The following is a 7861-nucleotide window of genomic DNA, read 5'->3' as shown; positions in this document are numbered from 1 at the left end:
GCCACGGTACACTACCGAAGGCATTCCATATAGAGTCATCGTTACTCTAAGTTTTGAGTTGAAAGTGTGAGGATCATCATTAATGGAGCATTGTCCCATGTGAGGAAATAAAAGAGGCCAAAGAAGCCCACAAATAAAAAGAGAGGCCAAAGAGCCCACCAAATAAAAAAATGAGAGAAAAAGAGAGAAGGGACAATGCTACCACTTTTTCCACACTTGTGCATATTAAGCACCATGATCTTCATGATTGAGAGTCTCTCGTTTTGTCACCACCATATAGCTAGTGGGAAATTTTCGTTATATAACTTGGCTTGTATATTCCTATGATAGGCTTCCTCAAAATTGCCTTAGGTCTTCGTGAGCAAGCAAGTTGGATGCACACCCACTACTTTTCTTTAAGAGCTTTCACATACTCATAGCTCTAGTGCATCAATTGTATGGCAATACCTACTCATTCACATTGATATCTATTGATGATCATCTCCACATCTCATCGATATGCCTAGTTAATGTGACTATCTTCTCCTTTTTGTCTTGCAACCTCCACTACAGTCCACACCATCTATAGTGCTATAACCATGGCTCACGCTCATGTATTGCGTGAGAGTTGAAAAGGTTTGAGAAAGCAAAGGTGTGAAACAATTACTTGGCCAATACCGGGGTTGTGCATGATTTAAATTCATTGTGCAATGATGATAGAGCATAGTCAGACAATATGCTTTTGTAGGGATAACTTTCTTTTGGCCTTGTTATTTTGAAAGTTCATGATTACTTTGCTAGTTTGCTTGAATTATTATTGTTTCCACGACAATAGCAAACTATTGTTTTGAATCTAATGGATCTGAACATTCACGTCACATAAGAGGAATTACAAAGGACACCTATGCTAGGTAGCATGAAAGCATCAAAATTTCATTCTTATCACTTCCCTACTCGAGGACGAGCAGGAGCTAAGCTTGGGGATGCTTGATACGTCTCAAACGTATCTATAATTTTTGATGGTTTCACGCTGTTATCTTGTCTTCTCTGGTTGTTTTATGTACCTTTTATATCTTTCTGGGACTAAATTATTAATTCAGTGCCAAGTGCCAGTTCCTGTTTTTTCCGTGTTTTTGACTCTTTTCAGATCTGATTTTGGAACGGAGTCCAAACGGAAGAAAAACCCCGAAATGATTTTTTCCCGAATGGAAGAAGATCACGGGGCCTTTGGGCCAAGCCACGTGGGCTCCAAGGAGCCCACAAGCCCCCACTCCGCCACCAGGGGGAGGCGGCGGTAGGCAGGCTTGTGGCCTCCCTGGCCGCCCCCTGACCTAGATCTTTGGCCTATAAATTCCCGAATATTCCGCAAAAAATCAGGGGAGCCTTAAAAATACTTTTTCGCCGCCGCAAGCTTCTGTTTCCGCGAGATCTCATGTGGAGACCCTTCCCGGCACCATGCCGGAGGGGACTTTGGAGTCGAAGGGCTTCTTCATCATCATCATCGCCCCTCCAATGATTCCTAAGTAGTTCACTTCAGACCTACGGGTCCGTAGTTAGTAGCTAGATGGCTTCTTCTCTCTCTTGGATCTTCAATACAAAGTTCTCCATGATCTTCATGGAGATCTATCCGATGTAATCTTCTTTGGCAGTGTGTTTCTTGAGATCCGATGAATTGTGGATTTGTGATCAGATTATCTATGATATATATTTGAGTCTTTGCTGATTTATTATATGCATGATTTGATATCCTTGTAAGTCTCTTCGAGTCTTGGGTTTTGTTTGGCCAACTAGATCTATGATTTTTGCAATGGGAGAAGTGCTTGGTTTTGGGTTCTGCCATGTGGTGACCTTTCCCAGTGACAGTAGGGGCAGCAAGGCACACATCAAGTAGTTGCCATCAAGCGTAAAAAGATGGGGTTTTTATCATTGGTTTGAGATTATCCCTCTACATCATGTCATCTTTCTTAAGGCGTTACTCTGTTCTTATGGACTTAATACACTAGATGCATGCTGGATAGCGGTCGACGTGTGGAGTAATAGTAGTAGATGCAGACAATATCGGTCTACTTGTTTTGGACGTGATGCCTATAGAAATAATCATTGCATAGATATCGTCACGACTTTGCGCGGTTCTATCAATTGCTCGACAGTAATTTGTTCACCCACCGTCTACTTGCTTTCATGAGAGAAGCCACTAGTAAACACTACGGCCCCCAGGTCTATTCACATCCATCGTTTACATCTCCGCTTTTGCTTTGCTTTGTTACTTTGTTGCTTTCAGTTCTCAGTTGGCAAACAATCTATAAGGGATTGACAACCCCTTCATAGCGTTGGGAGCAAGTTTTTGTGTTTGTGCAGGATCTTGAGATACTCCTCCACTGGATTGATACCTTGGTTCTCAAACTAAGGGAAATACTTACCACCGCTATGCTACATCACCCTTTCCGCTTCGAGGGAACACCAACGCAAGGCTCCAAGGCCACGGGGGAAATCCTTTGCATACTTGCCTAGGAAGTCCCTTAAGGCGTAGCCGCAGCAGAAAGATCAAGCCAAGTATTCTCCCGTCGACGTGCCTATTTGTGGCACCGTTGGAAGGTCTTTTGTTGCAGTAGCAGAAGTATTTCTGGCGCTGTTGCCGGGGAAGCGTAGCTGACATCAGATGCATGTCGAAATGTTTCCAAGGTTGATATGATCAAACATCGCACGCTCCCTCTACCATTGAGATTAGTGTTAAACCTAAATAATTGTTATTTGGTGTTTGCGTTGAGCATAGACATGATTGGATTATGTTTATGGAAATACGGTTATTCATCTAAAGAGAATAATGGTTATTCTGCTTACTTGAATAGTACCTTCAATGGTCTTGCACCTAAAATGAACGGTTTATTGAATCTCGATCGTAGTGATACACATGTTCATAATATTGTTGCCAAAATATACAAAGTAGTAATGATAGTACCACTTACTTGTGGCACTGCTACTTGAGTCATGTTGGTACAAAATACATGAAGAAGCTCCATGCTGATGGATCTTTCTACTCATTCATTTTTGAAATGTTTGAGACATGCAAACCATGCTTGCTGGTATGAACACATGAAGAAACTCGATGCAGATGGATAGTTTGGACTCACTTGATTTTTGAATCACTTGAGACATGCAAATCATACCACATGGGAAAGATGACTGAAGACCTCATTTTCTAGTGAGATGGAACAAGAAAGTAACTTGTTGGAAGTAATACATTTTGATGTGTGCAGTCCAATGAGTGCTGAGGCACGCAGTGCATATCATTATGTTCTTATTTCACAGATGATTTGAGTAGATATTGGTGTATTTACTTGATGAAACACAGGTCAAATTATTGAAAAGTTCAAGTAAGTTCAGAGTGAAGTTGAAGATCATCGTGACAAGAGCATAATATGTCTACGATGTGATCGTGGAGGTAAACATATATATATCTGAGTTACGAGTTTGGTAAACATTTAAGACAATGTGAAAATTGTTTCACAACTCATGCCACCTGGAACACCATAGTCTGATGGTGTGTGTGTATGTCATAGTCGTGCCATATTAGATATGGTGCATACTATGATGTCTCTTCTCAAATTACCACTATCGTTTATGGGTTAGACATTAGAGACAATCACATTCACTTTAAATAGGGCACCACGTAATTCCGTTGAGATGACACCGTATGAACTATGGTTTGGAGAAACCTAAGCTGTCATTTCTTAGAAGTTTGTGGTTGCGATGCTTATGTGAAAGAGTTTTAGTCTGATAAGATCAAACCCAAAGCGGATAAATGCATCTTCATAGGACACCCAAAACAGTTGGGTATACCTTCTATCTCAGATCCGGAAGAAAAAGTGTTTGTTTCCAGAAACGGGTCCTTTCTCAAGGAAAAGTTTCTCTCGAAAGAATTGAGTGGGAGTATGGTGGATACTTGATGAGGTTATTGAACCATCACTTCAACCAGTGAGTGTAGATGGGCGCATGAAGTTGTTCGTGTGGCGCCTACACAAATTGAAGTGGAAACTGATGATAGTGATCATGAAGCTTCGGATCAAGTCACTGCCAAACCTTGTAGGTCGACAAGGACGCATACTACTCTAGAGTGGTACGGTAACCCTGTCTTGGAGATCATGTTGTTGGACAACAATGAACCTACGAACTATGGAGAAAGCGATGGTGGGCCCGGATTCTGAAAAATGGCTAGAGGCCATGAAATCCGAGAGAGGATCCATGTGTGAAAACAAATTATAGACTTTGGAAGAACTACTTGATGGTCATAAGACTATTAACTACAGATGGATCTTTATAAGGGAAGGCAGATGATGATGGTGACAAGTAACCATTAAGAAAGCTTGACTTGTCCCAAACATGTTTCCGACAAGTTCAAAGAGTTGACTACGATGAAGACTTTCTCACTCGTAGCGATGCTGAAAGTATGTTGGAATTATGTTAGCAGTTGCTGCATCATTTATGAAATCTTGCAAATAGGATGTCAAAACATTGTTTCCTTGACGGTTTCCTTGAGGAAAGGTTGTATGTGACACAACCAAAAGGTTTTGTCGATCCTAAGGATGCTAACGAGTATGCAAAGCTCCAGCAATCCTTCTAAGGACTAGAGCAAGCATCTAGGAGTTGGAATATACGCTTTGATGACATGATCACAGTTTTTGGGTTATACAATGTTTATGAGAAACTTAAATTTCCAAAGAAGTGAGTGTGAGCACTATAAAAATTTCTGATAAATATATTTGGTTGACATATTGTTGATCAGAAATAATGTAGAATTTCTAGAAAGCATAAAGGGTTGTTTGAAAGGAGTTTTTCAAAGGAAAACCTAGACTAAGCTACTTGAACATTGAGCATCGAGATCTATGGAGATAGAACAAAGGTGCTTAATAGAACTTTCAACGAAATGCATGCCTTGACAAGTTTTTGAAGGAGTTCAAAATAGATCAACAAATGATGTGTTCTTGGCTGTGTTGTAAGGTGTAAATATTGAGTAAGACTCAATACCCGATCACGGCAGAAGAAAGAGAAAGGAAGAAGGTCGTCCCCTATGATTTAGCCATAGGCTCTACAGTATGCTATATTGTGTACCGCACATGAAGTGTGCCTTGCCATGAGTCAATTAAGGGGTACAATAGTGTTCCAGGAATAGATCACTGGACATCGGTCAAAGTTATCCTTAGTAACTTGTGTACTAATGAATTTTTCTCGATTATGCAGGTGATTAAAGATTTCGTAGTAAATGGTTACGTCGATGCAAGCTTTAACACTAATCCAGATAACTCTAAGTAGTAAACCGGATTCGTGTAGCAGAGCAGTCTTTTGGAATGGTTCCAAATGGTGCATGGTAGCAGTATCTATAGAAATACATAGAGATTTGTAAAGCACACACGGATGTGAAAGGTTCAGACCCGTTGACTAAAACCTCTCTCACAAGCAAGACATGATCGAACACCAAAACTGTATGGGTGTTGGATTCATTACAATCACATAGTGATGTGAACTAGATTATTTACTCTAGTGCAAGTGGGAGACTGTTGGAACTATGCTCTAGAGGCAATAATAAATTGGTTATTATTATATTTCCTACTTCATGATAATTGTCTATTATTCATGCTATAATTGTATTAACCGGAAACCATAATACATGTGTAAATATATAGATCACAATGTGTCCCTAGTGAGCCTCTAGTTGGCTAGCTCGTTGATCGATAGATGATTATGGTTTACTGATCATGGACATTGAATGTCATTGATAACGGGATCACAATATTGGTGAATGATGTGATGGACAAGACCCAATCCTAAGCATAGCACTAGATCGTGTTGTTTGTATGCTAAGGCTTTTCTAATGCCAAGTATTATTTCCTTAGACCATGAGATTATGCAACTCCCGGATACCGTAGGAGTGCTTTGGCTATATCAAACGTCACAATGCAACTGGGTGATTATAAAGGTGCACTAGAGGTATCTCTGAAAGTGTTTGTTGGGTTGTACGAATCGAGACTTGGATTTGTCACTCCGTGTGATGGAGAGGTATCTTTGGGCCCACTCGGTAATACACCATCATACTGAGCTCAATGTGACTAAGGACTTAGCCACGGGATGATGTGTTATGGAACGAGTAAAGATACTTTCTGGTAACGAGATTGAACAAGGTATAGCGATACCGGCAATCGAATCTTGGGCAAGTATCATACCGGTAGGCAAAGGAAATTGCATATGGGTTTGATCAAATCCCCGACATCGTGGTTCATTCGATGAGATCATCATGGAACATGTGGAAACCAACATGGATATCCAGACCCCGCTGTTGGTTATTGACCGCAGAGGTAATAGAAGTAATAGTTGGCGTGATGACTTCACGGAGATACAATGATGGAGATCATGATGATGGAGATCATGGTGTCATGCCGGTGACAATGATGATCATGGTGCCCCGGAGATGGAGATCAAAGGAGCAAGACTATATAGGCCATATCATGTCACTATATGATTGCATGTGATGTTTACCATGTTTTTCATCTTATTGCTTAGAACGACGGTAGCAAACATAAGATGATCCCTCATTAAAATTTCGAGATATGTATTCTCCTAAGTGTGCACCATTACAAAGGATCGTTGTCTCGAAGCACCACGTGATGATTGGGTGTGATAGATTCTAACGTTCACATACAACTGGTGTAAGCCAGTTTACACACGCAAAACACTTAGGTTGACTCGACGAGCCTAGCATGTATAGACATGGCCTCGAATACGGGAGACCGAAAGGTCGAACAGGAGTCATATGGGTTATACGATCAGCATGGAGATGCTCACCACTGATGACTAGTCCGTCTCACGTGATGCTCAGACATGGGCTACTCGACGTGGATCATGTTTCAATTGGATGACTAGAGGGATGTCGATCTGAGTGGGAGTTCATTAGTAATTTGATTAGATGAACTTAATTATCAAGAACATATTCAAAAGGTCTTTGCAAATTATGTTATAACATGCGCTATAGCTCTGCGGGTTTTTGATATGTTCCTAGAGAAAACTTAGTTGAAAGATAGCAGTAGCAATTATGCGGACTAGGTCCGTTAAACTGAGGATTGTCCTCATTGCTGCACAGAAGGCTTATGTTATTAATGCACCGCTCGGTGTGCTAAACCCCAAGCATCATCTGTGGACGTTGCAAACATCTGACATACACGTTTTGATAACTACATGATAGTTCAGTGCATAATGCTTAAACGACTTAGAATTGAGGCGCTAAAGACGTTTCGAATGTCGCGGGACATACGGGATGTTCCAAGAGATGAAATTGGGATTTCATGCTCGCGCCCTTGTTGAGGGGTATGAGACCTCCAACAAGGTTCTTTGTCTGCAAAGTAAGGGAGAAAAGTTCAACCGTTGAGCATGTGCTCAGATTGTTTGAGTACTACAGTCACTTGAATCAAGTTGGAGTTAGTCTTCCAGATGAGATAGTGATGGTTCTCCAAAGTCACCACCACCAAGCTACTGGTTATTGACCGGTGAGGTGTCTCGGTCATGTCTGCATGGTTCCCGAACCCGTAGGGTCTACACACTTAAGGTTCGATGACATTATGATTATATGGAAATAGTGTACGTGGTTACCGAGGGTTGTTCAGAGTCCTGGATGAGATCCTGAGCATTACGAGGAGTTCCAGAATGGTCCGGAGGTAAAGATTCATATATAGGAAGTGAGGATTTGATCGCCGGAAATGTTTCGGGCATCACCGGTAATGTACCGGGACCACCGGAAGGGTTGCGGGGGTCCACGGGGAAGGGCCACCAGCCCCAAATTGCTACATGGGCCAATAGGTGCGTGGGAATCATCCGCTAAGTGGGATGCTGCACC

The sequence above is a fragment of the Hordeum vulgare genome, chromosome 2H, assembly GCF_904849725.1.
Source record: "Hordeum vulgare subsp. vulgare chromosome 2H, MorexV3_pseudomolecules_assembly, whole genome shotgun sequence".
Taxonomy (NCBI): Eukaryota; Viridiplantae; Streptophyta; class Magnoliopsida; order Poales; family Poaceae; genus Hordeum; species Hordeum vulgare.
The sequence above is the reverse complement of the archived record's forward strand: the minus strand, read 5'-3'. Positions refer to the sequence as shown.